The sequence below is a fragment of the Camelus ferus genome, chromosome 17 (assembly GCF_009834535.1).
Source record: "Camelus ferus isolate YT-003-E chromosome 17, BCGSAC_Cfer_1.0, whole genome shotgun sequence".
Taxonomy (NCBI): domain Eukaryota; kingdom Metazoa; phylum Chordata; class Mammalia; order Artiodactyla; family Camelidae; genus Camelus; species Camelus ferus.
Genome location: NC_045712.1, coordinates 446,889 through 468,409, shown reverse-complemented (window position 1 = coordinate 468,409; position 21,521 = coordinate 446,889). Strand labels below are relative to the sequence as shown.

General features: G+C 42.2%; 1 pseudogene; it reads right to left on the bottom strand.

The window, feature by feature from the left end:
• Window positions 1-18,306: 18,306 nt before the first annotated feature.
• On the bottom strand, window positions 18,307-20,588 carry LOC102506900 (annotated as a pseudogene).
• Window positions 20,589-21,521: the final 933 nt, after the last annotated feature.

Below are 21,521 nucleotides of genomic sequence, written 5' to 3'. Positions count from 1 at the left end.
CTGTCTCTAGCTGATGCTGAAACACATAAAGGCATAGACTTTGAACAAAAATGGTGACAAAATGTCCAGACAGGCAATCTGACTGCCGATCTCATCAGGCAGCCCTCCAGTCCCCTTCTGGCTTTAGACACCAGATAAAGATCTGTTTCTCCCTCCTTGTCTGGTTTTGGGAAAGGTGTCCCCACTGCTGGCCTCCATTATTCTGACTGACAATCCAAACTGTGTCTACGTGCAAAACCAATTCTACTCTAGTCTTTGGACTAACAATTGCTCTTTTATCCAACCAACGACAGTTGCTGCACTAATGATGGTTTAAAAAAAAAAAAAAAACCACCATTTTAGAGTAAGAGGTAATGTAGGTTTTCATTTTAAACCATCTGAGTTTGAATGCTTTGCATTAGCTGGAATAACAACATTTATCCCACAGTTTGAGAGCAAGTACAGTGGCTCCCAAACTTCACTGCACGTGGGATTCATGGGACACCTTTTTAAAATACTGACACCTGGCTCCAAGCTCAAACATTCCAATTTAATTGACACGGGATGTGATCTGGACACTGGGATTTGTAAAAACTTCCTAAGTGATTTTAATATGCAGTGAGTGTGGGAACAACCATAGTAGTGACTAAACTCAGCTTCTCTATTTGCTATGTGTGTGACTTTGGAAAGATTACATCAGCAACTGACAGCAATGAGCTCAGTTACTGTGAGGATTTAATACAAATGCAAAGAGAAGCGCCTAGGTCAGAGTAAGTGCTCAACAAATGTTTGTTTAAAACTAAATCACTTATAAAAGCCATATTTAAGTACCAGCCCCAATAAAAGAAGTCTGTTCACATAATTTTCTTATGAATTTCTTAGACTAATTTTACTCATTCAAAATGTATTGACTAAACAACTTGCATTTATTTTTTATGGCTGATGTAACAAATTACCACAGGCTTAGTGATTTCAGACAACACAAATGCATTCCCTTAGAATTTTGTCAGTCAGAAATCCAATGCAGATCTCACTGGGCTATAAACCAAAGTGTTGGCAGGGCTGTGTTTCTTTCTGGATGCTCTAGGGGAGAATTCGGTTCCTTGCTTTTTTCAGCTCGTAGCGAGGCCTCCCACTCCTGGGCTTCTGATCCCCCAACTTCTCCATCTTTGGAGCCAGCAATGTTATATCTCTCTGAGCCTTTCCACATCGTCACATCTCCTGATGCCTAACCCCATCTGGAAATGGTTCTCTGATTTTTAAAGACTCTCGTGATTAGATTGGGTCCACCTGGATAAGACTGATTAATCTCCCCATCAAGATCTGTAGCCTCAATCACACCTCTTAAATTCTTTTTGCCATGTAAGCTCACATACTCATAGGTTCCAGGAATTAGGGTGTGGACACCTTCGGGGAACCAACATTCTTACTACCACAGAATTACTGTGGCCTTATATCATATTCTTTCTAAGTGTTCTCTTGGATGAATAAACTCCCTCCATGCCTTAAAATCTAGAGTAAACTTCTTGTTTTGCAAAGTATACTTTGGTTCAAGTCTTATAGAAATGATTATAGAATTTTAACTACCTGTGTCCACCCATGTCATCTAGTAATTGATAACTGAGGTGAGCAGTTAACCAAATCAATCCCAGGAAAATATAACAGTGATTATGCACTCACTTTTTAAACTTTTCTGTCTTGTTTCTGCTTAGGATTTATACAAATTTTTACCTAATTTCCCTTGGTAGGTTTAGTTTTTAGCAGGTTTTTAAAAAGTTTTTTGAGCCCCTCCCCATTGGGACAGTACTCACCTCTGCAGATTCCAAACACCACGCCAACCCCCCACCAAAAAGCTACTTGAGCAAAAAGAAGTAATGAGATCCCACCCGAATCGGTCATGTGTCCTGACACTGCTAACATCCTCTCTGGATAATCCATCATTTGTCTGCAGCACCAATTGACTCTGAACATTTGGGCACGTTCTGGAAATCTGTGAGCCGGCCCAGAAATTTTTCCTGGGGAGTGAGCGTTACAACCTGGAAAGAATTACTCGAGCAAATAGTCCTCCTTCCAGCCAAACCCTCACCTTGAAAATGAACATACTTGAAAATTGAACAGCCTGGCACTGCTGCCTGCCTGTTCTGCTCAGAAAGACTTGCTGATTCCACCATCAAGTTCAAGGTGGCTGCACACTTACACCCACAGCCCTTCTTTACATAACGCGGCTGTGACTCATGAGAATCACTCACATTCTTCTTCTCCTCCCCCCGCTTGCTGCTCCTCTTCTGTCTGCAAAGTGATTGAAAACAGTCCGGCTTTCCCCCACCCATGGAGGTGAAGACCAGGGGGGTCTGGGCCCACACAGTCTTGTTGTGGTGAAGGGACCAGTGGAAGGCAAGGTGAGGTAGGTACAGCAGGGCCAGATGATGGGAGGCTGTGGGTGCTGGGCTGAGGGACTGGGGCTTGAGAGATTAAATGATAGGGAGGCACCATGGGCTCCTGGTTAGAGGAGTGACATGAAGACAGTGGTATTTTGGAAAGAACATTCTGTCAGTGCCATGTGTGATGACTTAGAAGCAGGGAGGAAACAGATGAGAAGCCAATTAGGAGACCATCACACAAACCAAGTCCAAGTTGATAAGAGCCTGCGATTCAGAAAATAAAATATTTATGATAATTAATGGCTATTATACATATAATTAAACTCAAAACATCAACTCACATTTATTTCTAATACTTTTTTTATTCTCACAATCCATGTAAGTCATTTAGGTAACTACTTTGTCAATATGATTATCTGGCAATAATCCATTATTTCAGTATTAAATATAAATGCAAAGTTTATTTTTCCTGTTTGAGAAAAATATAATTAAATTTGTAAAGGTGCCATTAATTAAAAAGGGAATTACGTTTCCGGCTCATGTAAGAATTTCCTTAAAGAAGAAAATTTTTAAAGAAGTCAATTAAGGAAAATTAGTTTCAAAAGGTGAATTGTCTAGGCTTAATTGTTGGTGATGAAAAATCAGCAACTGGTAGAATTATGAGACTTATGAGACTGTGTCAAATCAGTCAGGCAAATGCGATAGTGTGACAGTACATTTCACCTTCTGAAAGAATCTGTTGGGCTGTCAGAATGTGAAACAGCTAGAGTGTCTTCCTGCAAATTTCCCTCCACTTAATGATACTTATACTCACTCAGTGATGTTTTTCTATGCACAGTACAGAAGTTCCATTTACTCATTGTGTGTCAGTGTGCATGTGTGCACGTGGGTTCAGTGCACTAGTGTGTGCACATATGTAAGGGTGGACACAGGGACACTCACTGTAAATAAGCTTTAAATGGTATAATAATATAGTAGTTATGATCACAATTATAAATAAAATTAGGCCTAAAACTCCAATAATTAGGGTTTACCTTAAAATAGCTTATCTAAGGGTCGCCCCTCTGGACAGCACTAGAGGGCAGTGAGTGACTGGCCTTGAATACCTGGGAGTCATCACAGCACCCACCACTGAGCACCTTTTCTAATGCATTAAGTTAAAAGAGAAAATTGCCCAAAATGAATTGCCCCAATGATTAAAATGAATTTCTCTTATTTCATTTTTCAGAGTAAGCACATTCGGTAGTCCTGTTGATTGTTTACAGATACAAGTATTTGTCATTCAAGTTGTTTCTTTAGGCTTTAAATGCCTGAGCAACCTCTACCATGCCAATTTGCAAAAGTAATTTATTATTTATGAATCTATTATAATGGATAATTAAGCTTAATAAATCAATAATAGAAAGAAAACTGAGGTCACTGGTAGGGAAGAATTAGGAAATTGTAGTTTTGCTCCCAGGTAGATTTTTTAATAGCATATTTTAATTTATACATACATAGTTATACATTACATACTGAAATAGTAACATATTGGACATAGCAAAACACAAAATTTGCAAATTTTGGAGAGACTTAAACGGAAATATTTGCTACCATAAAGCAATAGTAATAAAACTGAAGTATCTGATTATATGGCAGCTAAATGGACCCACACTGAGTCATTCTTGATGCTTAGATGCAGAGAAGAAAGTACTCTGCAAATCAAAATCCAGGAGCTAGTCAAGCAATATGGTTAATTCATTGAATCTAAAACATCTTTTATTAGCACTTTACCCATAACAATTTCCAGGAAATAAGACGGGGTTTCATAATGGAAAGCAAAAACACATTTCACACTGACTTTTACAATGGTCCTGTGAAAAAAGAAAAATGTGGTGGTTTGAGCTCTGATAATACTTCAGGTCTAGGGACAGGCAAATTCTAGATGCTCAAATGACTACAAAACTAAGTATATGTGCATACAATTGTGTCTGGAATGACAGGGTAATATGCACAACTTATAAAAACATGGTTTAAACATGTCTAGGTTTTACCTTAATTTCTTTCTAATGTCATCCAGGTTTGATGCCATTTTATTGCACATGGTTTTTGATTTTTTGTTTCTAATTTGAGTGTTGCTTTGAAAGCTTGGCCATTATAAGATCTATCTGCTCTCTCAAGAAAAACTTTCACCATCTTTAGAGAAGCCTCACTTCTCCCTAAGCCATAGAGAGTAACTAAGCAATCCATCATCTGTTATTTCCTATTTTGGCCTCGGATTGGTGGATCAAAGCCCATAAACATAAAGAAAGTTACCTATAAGCATAAAGCTGCCCTCCCCACAGCAGCCTCTTCTCAGCACAGAGATAATTTCTAAATTGTAAAATCAGATGGCGCCAGTTCTGTACTCAATATTCTCCGATGACTGTGTGATAAACTGCGTCAATGTTCAAAAATATTCAATACCCTCTTTCTAGGAGATCATTCTCTCTCTCTTCCCTGCTAGGTTTGGTCATGTGAGCACAGACTGTGTCATTTCTGGAGAATCTTTAAGAGCAAATATGGTTGAGCATATTGTCTCTCTTCTGTCTGCTACAACTGCAATGTTCCAAATAGGCTACTCCATCAGACTGGATACCTGAGTGACGACTGTGGAATGAGCTACAGACAGCAGTGATGGCTCGCGAAGCGGGGCTGACCAGTGGGAGCCCATCGATTTGCTCCCATTTTCCCATGGACTGGCCTGGGGGCGCCCTCTGCTGCCCCAGGTTCGTGGGGCGCACGTCTCCGTGTCGGGCGGCTCCCGGGGGGCGGGCCCGGTGCCATCAGGGGGCCGGGTCGGTGTGGGGAGGGGGGCTGCCCCGCCGAGGTGGGCGATTTGCTCCCATCTCCCCGCAGCCTGGCCTCGGGCTGCCCTCTGCTGCCCCAGGTTCTCCAGACACACCTCTGCATGTCGGGCTCGAAAAGGTCAGTTTGTCCCCGTCTCCCCCTCGGCCTGGCCTCGGGGCGGCCCCCGCTGCCCCAGGTTTGCGGGAGGCACCTCCCAGTTCGGCCGGCCGGCTTCTGGGGAGCCTGCGTGGTGTGGTCGGGGACATGGGCAGGGCGGAGGGACAAGGACTGGCTGAGGACTGGGCTCCAGCCCGGGATGATCAATTCTCCTCCTGCCTTCTCCCTTCTCCCCCCGGCGGTGGCAGGAGCGCGGGCGTCGCAGGCCCACCCTCCCCCGCGGCAGCCCGCCCCTGCGTGAGGGGAGCGCGGAGCCCGAGCCCGGGGCCCGCGAGCGCTGGAGACGGCAGAGGCGCCGGCCTCCCAGGCCCCCGCTCTCTCCTCTCCAAGCGGAACTGGACCCGGAGTTCGAGCCCCGGTGCCAGGCGTGCTCCTCCCTGTACATGGTCACTGGTGAGGCCAGATCTCCAGGGGAGCCCTGCCAAGCCCTCGAGGAGGTTGCCAGTGACTCCCTAATCCTGGAGGAGTAGGACCAGGACAGCGGTGGTCCAGAAGGCTGGGTCATGGCGATCCACCGCAGCAGGGCTGGGGCGCTGGGCTCTGCGTTGCTTTTTGAGCACTCGCCCTGGCCAGGCTGCTGGCTCCCGGAGGGCAGGACCCCAAGCCCTGGACCAGCCGCTGCAGCACGTGCACTGAGAACTGGGGACGCTGACGCCTCATTCCAGCGAGATAATGTTGGGTAGCTGGTTCTTTCCTGTAAGACCCTGGCGCTCCTGGCCCTCTAAGCAGAAGGTGGAGTTGCTGCGGAGCACCGTTTGCCCCTAGATACTCCTGTGTTTCAGAACTTTCCAGGGGTAAGCTATTGATTTAGTTTTCTTTCTTATTGAGATATAATGGACAAATAACATTTCAGTTCATTTTCGGTATAATAATTTGATATATGTATAGATTGCAAAATGATTACCACAGTTAGGTTCATTAACATCTATCACCATGTATAGTTGTAGTTCTTTTAAGCCATTCACTTTTAAGAGACTACTGGTAAAAGCTAGTTGTGTTCCCTGGGAGGATCAGCTTAACACAAGTTGGTGCTCCAAAGATACAAGCCTTTAAAAGCTTATTTCCTTGTACATAAGGATGGTATAGTATGTGACCTTTTGGGATTGGCTTTTTCCACTCAGTCTCCTTCCCTGGAGAGTTATCCGAGTTGTTACACCTGTCAGTAGTTTGTTGCTATTTCTTTGCTTAATGGTGTTCCATTATGTGGATCTATCACATTTTATTTAAATATTTATCGGCTGATTGGCTATTTGAGTGATTTCCGGTTTTGTGCTGTCTTGAATAAAGCTGCTATGAACACTTGTGTACATATTTTTGTGTGAACATAAGTTTTCATTTTTCTGGGATAAATGCCCAATGACTTCATTTTAATGATGACCTAATATTTCATTGTATGACATTGTTTTTCATTGTATGAAGTAAATACATAATTTACTTAGCTGGTTATTTCCAGATGGATTGTTGAGTCGGTACCTCTCCCCTCACCCCCACCCTGTTTTCCTGCTGCTATGAACATCAGTGGTGAGACTCTTATAGGCAAATCTTAAGGCGTATTCTTCTGTTTCTAAAAGTAGAACTGATGCCTCCGAATATGCATAATATAAACTATTGCCTTTTCCCCAGTGTCTTTCTGTTTTTCTTTCATAAAAACCTGCTGGACTCCTACTAGCTATGCCTACTTCTCATGCTCCTGCCAGCAAAGAGCATTATTGACTATTTAAAAAGTCTTTGTAGATGTCAGCCTCAGCCCTGGTGGCAGTGCACACTCAGAGTGCCACTGCTGGTTGTCCAGCCCCACTTTTGCCTGAGAAGAAATCTCTCAGAGGAACAGACTCCAGCAAGATCTTGTTTTGTGTGATGTTTGTGACCCTGCTCTAGTGGTTGCGTAAAGCTTCAGAGGATTTGGTATGAGGTGGGCACAGAGAATTACAGGAAATCACTCTGAGTCCAGCTTTTCCTATGCGGTGTCTCCTATTTGTACCTTATATTTATCCAGAAGAACTAGACAAGGCCCTAAAAACAGAAAAATCTTTGAGATATGAATCACTTTCTATAAAAGCTGATTAATATAAACAATATAGGGGTGTGGGTGTGTCTGTGTGTTCTACACCCATTTGAAGCTCTTAGAAATGAGATTTAGTATAGTCTTTTAATGAAACTGTTAAGTATAAAGGCTGGTAAGATTCCTTTCTTTCTCCTTATGCCAAAGTGTTGCAATATTTGTCTCTGGTGACTAGGCAGTGATTTTCAAGGAATAAGATAAGAGTTAACAATATATATCTACTAAAATCCAGGAAATGCATTTGTGTTTTTCTGAGATAAGTGAAATCTTTGGTTTGAAATTACTTTCTGGTTGGAATGTGGAAAACTGACATTCCTTCCAGTGTAAGACTTTGTGTGTGTGTTTCAAGATCTATGGTTCCTTGTTTTTTCTTCTTTACCTGTGGTACTGTATGTAAGATGAATTGGGCTGATTTCAGTAAAAATTGTTTCACTGTTAGAATTGCAAATCACCCTTACAGAAGGTTGGATGATTTCAAGAAGAGATTGCACTCACTAACTTGTTTGGTGCTAAGTTTTAATGTCTCGTGACAAAGAAAGATCTCCCTCTTACACATAAATGGATGAAGGAGGTTAGCAGAATCTGGCATTTCTCTGTTTAAAGTTATAAGAAATTCTTATTCAGCCATTTAAATACCTTCTATAAGTTCATAGCTGAAGACCAATCATGAGTGTAGCAAAGTGAGTAAAGCATGTAAAGCATCATCTGTGAAAACTGTTCACTTTTTCAGGGATAATAAAGAAGGCCGTCTCTTTCTTGTCATTTTTTCTAATTATCATGATTCCTAAAGGATTGGTGATATTAACATGAAGTAGCTAGACCTAGTAAGTTGACATGATCTTGGCCTAGGAAAGAAAAGATAATATTGAACATCATTGTTGGTCACTCTTTTTCTTTTTCAATCTGTAAAATGTTTATTCTGTAAACCCAGTATTTGGCTTACACGTAAGTACCCAGTAAATGTTATACGATTGACTCTCATTATTTGTAGATTTTTAAAAATTGAATTATAGCTGATTTATAGTGTTTCAGGTGTACAGTTTAGTAATTAGGTTATATATATTGTGTATTCTTTTTTCAGATTCTTTTCCATTTAGGTTGTTAAAGATATTGAATACAGTTCCCTGTGCTCTACAGTAGGTCCTTGTTGTTTATCTGTCCTTATATATAGTAGTGTGTATCTGTTAATCCCAAATTTCTGTTTTATCCCTCTCCCCAGCTTTCCCCTTTGAAAGCCATAAGTTTGCTTTCTATACCTGAGTCTGTTTCTGTTTTGTAAATAAGTTTATTTGCATCATGGTTTTAGATTCCCCATATAAGTGATTTTACATGATATCTACCTTTCTCTGTCTGACTTCACTTATTATGATAACCTCTAGGTCCATCCATGTTGCTGCAAATGTCAAGATTTCATTCTTTTTTATGGCTGAGTAGTATTCCATTGTATAAATACACAACATCTTCTTTACCCAGTCATCTGTCAGTAGAGATTTAGGTTGTTTCTCTGTCTTGATTATTATAAATAGTGCTGCTGTGAACATTGGGGTTGGTCAATCTTACCTCCAGGTATTATAAATAACCTGAGAATGCAGGAAGGGGGCTCTGCTTACTGGGGGAGAGAGGGGTGATCCCTGGGGGAGTTTTTGGTAGAGCATTTTCTGTGAACTCAGCCAGTCCAGCCTTTGTCAAACATAGTAAATATCCTCATTTTCCTTCAGGGCATTAGAAGGGTCCTGGAATGTCATCTTTATTGAAGCTCAGAATTTAGTTTTATTTTTGAAATAAAATTTTCTCTACAGGACACATTATAGATTTTTTTTTTAATTTAAAAAGAAGTACTTTTGTAATGATCATGGAAATACCTGCAGGCCCAAGAACTCCTAGAAGAATCTTTGACTATGAACTTGACTAGGCATGGGGACCTCAGCTGTGCTGAGAGAGGATGCTGAGAGAGGATGATTTAATCAAATGCAAACAGTAGCATCAGACATGCAGACCATTTTGACTAAAATGATGATGTTTGATTCTAATCTGAGTGGTTGTTTGGAGACAAGTCAGCACCATGAAAATTCATTTACTGAGGAGGTCAGAAACTGCTGGAGGAGAGAAAAAGTTACATTTTAAATAAATAAGATTTATTATGTATATATTTCAGGGAAGGTTTGCTTGTGAAAATCTAGCATGATGTTGGGTGTAATAAGAAATAAAGAGGAACTGAAAGACAACAGTACATTTCTTGGCACAAAAAAGGGGCAAAAGCCATTGGGTTCCCTCACCCTCTTTAGCGACAGGTTGAATTTTGGTGGATTATTAACCTTTGGGTGGCTAAGTGGAAAAGCTGATATATTTTGTGTACTTTTTGGATTTGGATAACGTTTACCAGTGACCATGCCTTTGTCTGCAGTGAGTGAACTGTCCTGCTCTATAACTGTATTGCCGTCTGGTGGTTTCACATGATTTATTAGTTCATAATGTCTGGTACTGACCTGTTTGTGAACATGGGGCAGTCAGTTCTCATTCATTGCTCATTGTTGTGTTTGAACAACAAAAATGTATGAGAGTTTGAGGGTCTGGGCTAGCGCTGAAGCTGTACAACAGCCTGTGGATTCAGCCAGAGAAAACAGCCAGCCTGGATGTTTCAGGTTTCCTCAAGTTTTTGAAGATTGGTTTTCTGGGTTGCAGCTTCTTTGCTGTTCGTTTGGGTCTTGTTTTTGGTTTTGGCTTTGTTTTTAAGCATCTGGAGAATTGTCTTAGCTCTGGCTCATCCGCATGGAGAGGCCCTCTGTGCCACCTCTGAATGTCCGGAGTGGGCGGTGACATGGAGATGCTCCCATTTGCTTGTGATACAGCTCACCCGGGGATTGTCATGGCCCCACAAGAAGACAGAAAGTGGTGTTTAAAGCCAAGGGCTTCTGTTCTGCACATGCTATTGTGCAAGGGCATGGGCTCTTGGCTTTACTAAGTTTTATTTTTAATCTTAAAATGTTGCTGAGGCCAAAATAAGCCTTCTTAATTCAGATAAGTGAAGACCACAGTCACATTCTTTACTACAGGGAGCCTTCTGTTAAACTACTACTAACTTTTTTTGAGCACACACAAAGCATCAGACACTGGCACTGGGTCCTTTACATGCACGACTTCTAACCCACACCTTGAAAATTACTCATTTCTCAGAGAAGGAAACAGAGGCTTAGATCAATTAGAAACTTGCCTAAGATGCCACTTCTAGTAAATAAAGGGTGGGATTTCAGAATGAATTATCTTAATTTCATAGATGGTTTGGGGATAATCGGAATAACCCTTGAAAGAAAACATGTTTGTATTTTTCACTTTAGCGCAAGGAATATCGGGATGTTTCCTTTTGGTCACCTGCTTAGATAAAATGAGGGCTCTGGCCAGGACCGCTGAGGGGGGAGCATGGAGCTGGAGAGTGAGGCTGAGGTAGGGCAGGAAGTGAGAAGAAAATTAGGTTGAAGGGAGGAGTCACAAGATACAGTTATTTTGTAAAATGTGGTACTTCTGCATCACTCAAAAGACCAGGAAGACCAGTGTTTTTAATTTTATAATGTGAGCATAGGATATTTCATAATTAACTACTTTGCCAATTGTCACTGGTAAAAATGTCTTGAGTTTTTCAAATACATGAATTACCTGTAAATTAAGACAATTTGTGCCACAAAATAACTTCAGCCTGAAACAGAACAATATAAATTCAAGGGAGGTAGGACAGGATGGGAATACAAATAATTTGGCATCAAAGGTGTGAGGGCTGGCATTCCGTGTGGTTTCATAGGAGGCTGATCAGGGCCTCTGCCTTGGTCATCAGTAATGATTCTCTCAGTTAATGGCTAACTGCTGCTCTTGCCTAGAAATCCAGCAACGCTGGAGAGGAAGAGCTCTTCCTGAGACTAGTTCCCCAGGGCAGCACCCCTTTTGTCCATCACCGCACCTCCACACCCTGTCTCCTCTTCCCCGAGGCAGGCTAATTGGCACATCTGTCTGGTGGGGCGCTGTTTTCTGCATGGTGATCAGGCCCCTGCAATTGTGACGTTCCTCCCCTCACCCCGAACTCCTTGGGTTCTTGACACACAGTGGCAATGCCACTAGTAGAACAAAAACCAAAAGGAGAAAAGAGGGGAAAAAAGTTTTCTTGAATCTGATGTGTCTGCATAGCTCTGCTATGCTGTAATTAAGGAAACTCCATTACAAACTTTCTCCTTTTCCCCAGGAGGCAGTCTTGTGAGCAGGTAGGTTCAGAAAGCTAGGGAGCCAGCCAACGGTTTCACAGGGAACCATATTGATATCTTGTAGTAACTTATGGTGGAAAAGAATATGAAAATGAATATATGTATGATCATGTGTGACTGAAGCATTGTGCTGTATGCCAGAAACTGACACAACACTGTAAACTGACTATACTTCAATTTAAAAAAAAAAATACAAAAAAAGAAAAGAAAAAAGAATCTGAATTAATGAAGTATCAAAAATTACCCCCAAACAATCCCCAAATGCCTCCTTATTAATACATAACTTACAACCCTACATTTTCAAGGAGAGTGACTACAAGCCCCAGCTTCTGGATGTTTTCTATATGAAGTCACATGATCGGTTGTAATGACTATTCTTGTGATGTTGAGAGTGGGAGGGGCTGGAAATAAATTTAGGCCTGACAGACTTCCTCTGTTAGCTTGAGATCCCACCCAGTTCCTGGGACACAGATAGATGCCATTATTCTTTATTTTCAAGCACATTGGCCTGAGTACATTTCAAGAAAGTTTATTAAAATATAATGATATAACCTATATGGCATTAAGATAACCAACTCCATTGGTGAGTCCAACCACTTATTTCTTACAGAAGAAGTTTCTTATATAATATAATTTGCTAGCTATGAGAGTGTAATCAGAAATGTCTTGGTCCCGATTTTAAACCTAAAAATATTAGTTACCGTGTAAATTATTTCATGCTTCGATGTGTGAGTATCTAAAATTGAATTAACCATGTCACCTCCCTTCACATAAATGTTCTGAGTATCAAAACAGGTTTTATAGAATTGCTAAGTGCTGTTCCAGTGCACACTGGGCACTCAGTTTAGGGGAGCTGGCTAGCAGTTGTTGCAATAACAGTGACATTAGTGGCAACAGTAGCAGTGACAACACTCAGTAATACCACAATATTTCTCACATCGTATTTTGACATTGTGATTAGATAGTTATTTGATTGTCCTATTTCAAATATGTTACCTTCACATGTAATGTTGGCTGAAGTCGGAAAAGTGTTCATGATGTACTGTAATATTCCATGGATAATCTTGAATAATTTAATAAAAACTTACGTTTTCATTCTTGACTAGCAAATAACATTCTATTTCTCAGCAGTCTGTGTGTTTATTCTCTACCCTTTTCATAAGATGTATTATCAGAGATGATCTTTATGAGAAGCCACCCGTCTACACAAATAATTCACTCGTGGATAAGACATTATTCTCTTTTGGGAGCGTGGTCAACTGCAACAATTTTAGAAGGATTCAGTGTGGTAGAAGACCATGAGAATGCATGAAGAAAACCCCAGGACATCTAAAAAAATCTTTATTTATGACTTATCTAAGTAGAAACAGAGGGTGCCTAAGTAAAAATTCACTAAATAACCTGATGGGATTAATAAAAAAAAAAATTGCATTTATCTTACCAGTCTGAAAAAATCAATGTGAAGTATTAATAGCCAACCAAGTGTTTGGATTATAGGCCAAAAGGATAGTGCTTGATACTTGAAAGTATCTAAGTAAATTACTAAACATATATAACACATAGAAATTTAAAAGTATAGCTTGATTAAAATGGCCACTTGTTAAAGCATTTATATTGAACAAAATAGCCTAAAACTACATGCTCAATATCTGATCAACTGCCCTTCATAAATGTTGCTCTGTTTAACAGCTAGAAGGTCGGTCCAGTAAAAAGTGGATAAGATCAACAGAAATTGTAGCCTGAGCTTCAGATTTTAAAGTGTGATTACATCAAAAGAAGGAAATACCTAGGAATAAACTTTAAAAAAGATGAGAAATCTTTACACTGCAAACTATAAGACATTGATGAAACCAATTTGAAGAAGACAATAGTAAATGAAAAGATATTCTGTGCTCATGGATTGAGGGAACTAATGTTGCTAAATGTTCGCAGATACCTTCCTGCAATAACAGCCACCCTAAAAGTCTGTTTATTGTGCACTAAATCAGGTTTCAAACCATGTTCTTTGGAATCCTGGGATTCTCTAGGTGCTTCAGGAATTCTACAGATGGTGGCTATTCTGTCAACCTGTTTTATAAGTTGGTGTTCTGGGCAAGATTTCATTTGAAAAAAGTGTTCTATGTCAAATAAAATTTTGAGGAATCGGTGAGTTAAAACTTACACATAGTTCTACCATTAGTTTCAGACCAACTTTTCCTGAAGTGTGTTCTATGGAGCATCCATTTAGTGAGTTGAAGAGAGAGTTTTTTTTTTTTTTTTAAACACTTTTGTTTGCTGAACCCTTATATCTATAATATTACCTATGAAAATCCCCAGAATGAGGGCTCTGGGTTGGCCAAGAGACATTTTCTACCATTCAAGGCTGTAGTCTTAGACCTCTTTAAGACCTAAAGAATTTTCAAAACTCACTCCTATTCTTGGAGAAACTTTTCTGGTTAACAGTGGTCAGAGCTGTCCCAAGGATGAGAAAACAGACAGAGCTCCTGAAACAAGTGCACACAGTGAGGCCAAGCAGACCAGCCACGGTGGGTGCAGCATGGAGAGTCAGCGCAGTGGTTCTGAAATGTGGTCCCCAAGTGAGCAGCAGCAGATCACCTAGAAACTGCCTAGAAATGCAGATTCTCAGGTCCCACCACAGGCCTACAAAGGCAAAAGTTCTGGCCCATGGACCAGCAATTTATGTTTTAACAAGGCCCCCAGGATCTTCTGCTGCACACTAGAGCTTGAGAATCACTGGTGAGCAGAAGGAACTACTACTAGAAATGGAGTTTTGATCACCATTTCTACCCCTCCCCAAATGCATCTTTCTAATTCTTTTTTTATGATAAATGTCTTTGGTTAGAAAGTCACTGCCATCAACCTGTTCTTTCTGATAGCCATAGTTTAATTTGAAGAACAGCTTGAATCAGGTGTTTTAAAGAACAAATATGGCCATTCATAGCCCTGTGGTAGAAATTATTGCTCAGGTGCTCTAGGGGTTGGTGAGGGTGTCTCCTTCTGGTTGACTGCTTAATAGTCATACTTTGACACGTGCCAAAGAACCTTCTCAAGATTCCACCACTACCATGAGTAAGAGAACATCTGGGCCATGTCATTTCTGTTAAGGAACCACAGTGGCCATGGGCTGTTGATTGGAAAGCCCTTTGGTCCAGCAGACTATGTGGGAGCCATTGCAGAGTGTTGATGATTAAATATGAAATGGTTTCTACTTCTTAGATTTCAAGAAAGGCAGCAGTAGATTTGGCCCTGCCTATGATACAGCCCCACAGCAATTTATTATTGCTAATAAAAGCTAAAAGCACTGATGACTGTCCACCATCATTGTAGTTTTAAAAGAGAAAAGAAAAGGTGTAAGAGTATGTTGCATAACTCACTTAAAGCTTCTGGTGAGCTTTCTCTTCTTTTAAAAAAAAAAAAAAAATCCCCTAAACGTCCAAGCCTTGTAGAACATCTATACTCAGGGAGGATTTAGCATATTCAAATTTGGATTTTCATGAAATTTTAACAGTCAAATTATTTCATAAAAAGCTGTGGTTATCATTTTTGTTATCATTTATGTTAGTATGTGCTGGGAGAAGAGAGTAGTGTTCACATTTTCCTCTGGTACAGGATCACAGCTGTCCCACACTGCAGTCCACGTGAGTTCAGAAAAAGGTGCCTCTTCTGGACAGATACAGCCAGACCACCTGACCGATGCACGGTTTAGAGAATGGGAGACACCTTTGATGATACATAAACCTTTCTTTGATTGATAGATTGTGGGTGGTGAGCCAAGCCTGGCATAAATTGCATCTCCACTCTGCCACTGCTGGTGCCTTTGTGGGGCGCATAAACCGGGAGATGAGGGGCGCGATGAAGCTGGGCTGATATGGAATCTATTTGAAAACATGTATTAGTGTTTATTCTTATGTATCAATGTTTGCTTGCAATGATTAAATTGAATTTCTAGGATAGACTCCTGGGTGCTATTGTTTGAGACTGAGATGGAAGAAAAGGGAAAGCTCCTGGAGTTGTCTTCAGGAATCCAGGTGGAAGAAACCTGGTCTATCTGCACTGGGATTTGATTGATTGATTGATTGGTCTGGGAGGGTGGGGGAAGGGTTAGACACTTTCAAGTAACATTAATGGAAAATAAAATCAGGGAAAGCACAGCTTCCTCTAGCAAAGGACAAACCACAGTGAGTGAACTGAGAATTCTTTGGTAGGAGAAACAACTGTTTCAGACCCTGACGTGTTTTGCCTGAGGTTCGCTTCAGGTTAAAACTTTGTCTGCTGCTTCCTGTGGGGAATCTTTGGAAGTTTCTGTCTCTTCTTAGCCAGTGATTCCTGAGGATTACCTGTCAGGATCTGCCTTGATGTTTATCTAGTGTCCTGATTTATTTGGCTATATAGCCAAGCAAAATATCTAAAATGTGTATATAACATTGTACAGCAATTAAAACTGTTTTATTTTTCTAAAGCAAAAACATTTTTCCTACTTCTCAACATGCATACATGGTTGTTATATTATATAGATATTTAAGAACTAATGTTTTGTTGTTTTGTTTTTGAGGCTTGTTTGTTTGTTTAAGCATTATTTGTTTTCTTTGAGTTCCTTAATCTGGGCGTTTGCCCCAAGATGGCTTCCACTTTGATTCTTACATCAGATTGGCAGATGCCAGGAACTAGCTCCTAGAGAACTGTGGACTAAACGCAGTCCAACTCTGGTAAGCCAGCACACCCAGATCCCAAGCAACAGGTGCTCATTACAAACCAGTGCCAAATATTTAAAAGCCGTTTTGAGAAATTAAAGTGCTGCTTTATTGTGCCAAGGAGAATAAGATTGACTTTGTTTAAAAAAAATTTAAAAATTTTTAGTTTTAAATACAAAAACAGCACAATAGCAGAACACACGTTGTCCATTAACTAATTTAATCAAACTTGATCATACTACCCTTTCCTCAAGAATCCTAAAGGAATGCATTTAACTTACTGCTGTTCTGTACTTATGATTCCTAATTCACTGACTGTTGTCACTAATTTAACACTGTGGGCTGTAGATTCTCAGCTAATAATGCCCTTCAATATCTAACTCAAAATACTCTTTAAAAATCCAATTCCCAAATTTAGAAATGTCATCTCTTATTAGATAAATTCCAGTCCTGAGTCATCCCTTTATTTTTCTGTTGGGAGAAGCAATTATCACATTGTGACTTTCCTAATACCTTCCGCATCCTAGGCAAGGGACTTAATGGATTCTCCTAAGGCGTTTGCTCTTGTGTTGGTCCTCTCAGCATCCTGTCCAGTTTGCTCACCATCTGCTGTCACTTTGGGAGTCTAATGATGCAAATTTGGGAAAAGCGTAATTAATAGAGATGATGAGGCTTGGGCAAGATAAGCTCCCAGCAGCTGCATTTTCTTTCAAATATTACTTTGAACCCAAAGCAATCTATGAATTATTGATCAGATGTGCTGGAAATGATGCCTCGTGCTCTAGTATGCAATTAAACTTTGTTACCTCTTCCATTAAATGGAAATCAGAGAGCTGGATTTGGCCTTTGTAAAATTCTCATTATATGTAATAGCACAGATGAAGCGACAAAGCACAATTATTTTTGAGATATCTTTAAGGTACTACTGCCAAAAGTCTTCAACGGATTCTTCTGCCCCTACATGGTGCAGTTTTGTCCGTATTTTATGTGCTGAAGAAGGAGTAGCAGTGATCTGTTGAAGGAGCACAGGCAGACTGTCTCAATAAGCTTGTTCCTATAGATTTGGTTTAGATCAATACATTAATTAAAGAAACAAAGAGGGGGAAATGCTTAGCTACTAAGTAGTAAACACTTGTTTTACAAAACTCCGTAAAGATCCAGTAGAACATTAAAAAAATAATAAATGCTAACTTTCCACATATGACATCACCAGAAAAGCTTCTTGTAATTACAGAACCATGTATTACTGTCAACAAAATAAAAGAGAACCCCACAACAGCTGCCACCTCCTGAAGAGTGTCCTCATTTTGTTCCACCCTCATTCACACTGCAGGTGCCACCCAACATAATGAAATTCATTTACTGTGCTCGTAGTTAAGGTACATCGTAGTTAGTCAAATAAAAATGACATATATGAATTAAAAGTTTCAGATACTACAAGGCTTAGAGCATCTTGTAATAGGTTTATGCTTCATTTTTCTATGTGTATGCATATGCTAATAAATATGACTTCCTTTTCTAAAAAGATAGGGATAATGTAATTACAGATAATGAATCAAAGAATCACAAAGTGCCTTGATATAATTTGAATAAAGTCCAAGTTGGCAGAGCATTTCTGCTCGACAGTCTTGTGTCAGAGCTCTTGCATTTTAGACATGCCCAGAGAATCTAGATTTTTTTAATATGTAAAGGGATTTTAAATAGAAGTTAAAATAGAACTAAATGTCTGGCCAGCATGGACCATGGTAGGAGATGCTGCAGGAATTATACTACATTTTATGATTTCCCAGGAGGCAATAAGAAGTTTAATTGATAAAATTTTCAAGGTTTTACATAAAAGGTAGAATATAAAGTCCAACAATATTCATCTAATTTTTCCTTCTTTCTTTTTATTCCAAGCTATTTTATGGGAAAATAGATGAGTAGAACTCAGTGAAACATTGGGAGAACAGTCTCTTAGATAAATGAATTCCTTAGTTAATTCATTTCTTCTTTTCAACAATTTACTTTTCAGTGGTCCAGATGGAATTCTAAAAGGAAGAGCAAGCTGTTTTTCCTCATCCTCACGGTCCAAGTCGTGGGACACAGTGCGGTTCTTACTGAAGTGCACACCTATTGCAATTAAAGGCATTTCGTGTTCCCTTTGATGAAGTTTTCTTTCTCCCTGGTTTCCTGCTTTATCTGTCATTTGTCCAGTATCAGGGTGATCAGCCAGAGGAAAGAAGGATGCACAGTTAGCTGTTCGTGTGTGTCTTCGTCTTTATATATACTCAGTGATTAGCTCGCATATTGCCTGGCAAGTACTCTTTAAGCCTCTCGTGTCTATGTGCCCTTCTTCCTGTTGGGGTATGTGTCCTCTTGGGACTCCACGATCAGGCCTGGCAACTCTTTGAACAGATGCCTGGATCAGGGGCATACACATGGGGTGGGAGGGTGGGGGATGAGGCCCAGTGCATAATAACTGCCCAGGAGACTAGGCTGGGCGGTGTTGGCAGAGCGCGCCTACCCTCGGCGTTGACCAGCAGGGGGCCCCTCGCTACATGGAGGGTTCCAACACCTCTTGCTTCTGTTTGGAAATGAATTGAGCTTCCTTTACAGACAGGTATAATTCTTCGTGAGGATCACAGTAGTAGAACTTTCGGATATAAGAAATCAGAGGCTTAGGCAGTGGGACATCCGGGATGTGATCCTTCCGGATGAGCTGTCGGATTCAGAATAGGCAAAGGTGCGGAAGGGATTTGACATTGCTGAATTGGGACACTGGACAGAGCAGCTGTCCTGGAGTTGGTGGCAGTCTTGGAACCCTGGATCTCAAGATATAGAGAAACTTCCATTCTTGGGGTGCATGATGGCTCTCTTAATGAACTCCACTACTGACTGACAGTGACCCTCAAATTTGGGATGATACCACAGGCTGAAGGTTCCTCTGCAGTGCTCCCTCCATTCTAGTGTGGGGGGCGGTACCCTGTGATTGGAAACTGAGACTCAGGATACAACGAGGATCAGAGCTGTCTCCTACCGGGAAAGAAGCAACAGGCTTGCCTTTCAGCTTCATCTCTGCATCTTCCCAATTCATCGGCCCCCAATACCAACACTTCTCCAGCTCTCGAAGTCTGGCTGCAAAGCTGCTCCAGTCGGGCTGATAGAGGGGACACTGGAGGTGTGGCCGGGGCTGGCTGTGCAGGGATTCGGCTACTCAGATGGGAGCAGTCCAGGGAAATGCATCTAGGAGACTGAGGCTTCTTCGTGGAGGAGGAGGGGGAGTTGGAGGGTGTGGAGAGGTCATGCCCCGCTGAGGGATGTCCACGTCCACAAGTGACAATGTTTCACCTGTGAACAGGGGGCTGAACGAGACTGGAGAAAAGGCACTTTGAGTTCTTGTCAACCTGGGTTTCCTCTCCTAATCCAGCTCACGGCCCGCAGAGCCTCGCATGTCTGTCATGCTCGCAGCTGAAGCAGCCTGATCTCCAGAAGGCCTCTTGCCGGCCGGAGCATCACCGCCAGAGCCACCATTGAAGCTCTTTGAGCGAAAGAGGCAACTGGGGCGGATTTTGAGCGAGCCCTTCGGAGAAGGGCCCGCGAGTGGCCGGAGGGCCCAGGAGGGGGCGGGGGCGGGGGAGGTTGCAGCTGCTGCTCCCTGTACTAGAGCGCCCTGGGGGACCAAGTCCTGCATCGGGAAGGCAATCCAGGGCCTGGGGGCTGCGGCGGAAGCCGGCCGCCCCCTCCTCCCCTCCGAGGCCCGGGCTGCTGAGCTCCTGGGCCTCCGACTCCAGGCCCTCCAGGCTCAGCAGCGCGTCGCTCGTTTCTGGGCTGCGGAGGGGGAGCTGCGGGGGGCGGGGGCACGGGCAGCAGCCCCCGCCGACCGTCTTGACGCCTGGCCCCGCCGGCTGCCCGAGCCCCAGAGCCGCCAGCTGCGCCTCCAGTCCAGCCGCCGGCCCGCAGTTCCGCTCGAGAGCCCACCCCGGCGGCGAGGCCTGGGGTCCAAGGCGCAGCGGTGCCGGGGACACGGCAGTTCCGAGGGTCCCCGATCCCGGGCCGCCGCCGCGCCCTCGTCCTCCTCCGGCGGCGGAGCCGCGTTGCGGAGCACCGTCAGCTGCGGCGGCCGGGAGCCCCGCGGCGCGGGCCGCGGAGGAAAGGGTGGCTGCGGGGGCGGCGGCGGGCCTGGCTCGGGGGCGCCTCCCCGTAACCGGTACGGAGCGGCCGCCGCCTCCGCCTCGCCATCCCTGAGCTCGGCCCCCTGCATCCACGAGAGGGAAGCGGGGGCGGGGGGGGCAGGCGGGGATCCGGGCTGGGGTGGGGACGAGCCCGGCCCCGCCCGAGCCCCACCAGATCCCCGCCCGCCGCGGCCCCGCAGCGACAGCGCTAAGGGCCGCGCTGGGAACCCCGGATCTCAGGCCGCCGCCGCAGCCGCCCATCACCTAACTTTTCAGCCTGCAATTGTTATCATCACAAACAGAAGGATGAAAGGATAAGAATCCAATGGAAGTTTTAAAAGGGCCTCTTTATAGTTTCAGTATATACACACACAACGATTTGGAAGATGTTAATATATTAGAATGCTCTCGATTAACTTGTAAAACATTAGTAGTGGAACAATTTTCACTTGTAGGTTTGACGCTCAGTTAAGTCAAGAAACTTTATGCATACACACCACACAAATGTATACTCACATAATGTTTTAAATATTGCTTTTGAATGACTGAAGTCAACTGCTTAAGATTTCGGCCGTCTAGATTGCTTTAGGTGTCGTCTCGTCTGGACGTCTCTGTATTCTGTAGTATCACTGCCATTTCACACATCACAGAACAGTATAAGGGACTCGAACTACATTATGATCATTTTCAATATCTCAAGAATTAATATATCACCAGCTCTAGTATCTCTTACTACACGGAAAATGTATATTATAATTTGAACTAAAATTTATTTCTTTCTTTATCATTATCTTATTTAATTACCCAAACAGAATGCCTTACATAAATGTTCATAACCTCAAGTTTACCAACTCGTGTATTCTCAAAGCATCTAATCTTTTTTAAAGTAAATGTATACTGATTCACTCTCTTTTTCACATTCTGGATGATCAAAGTAGTATTCTTTGCCTCAGCTTCTACTTATCTAATTAATTTACACAATAATGTGTAGAAGTTCTCATTAACAAACTCTGTACCAATTA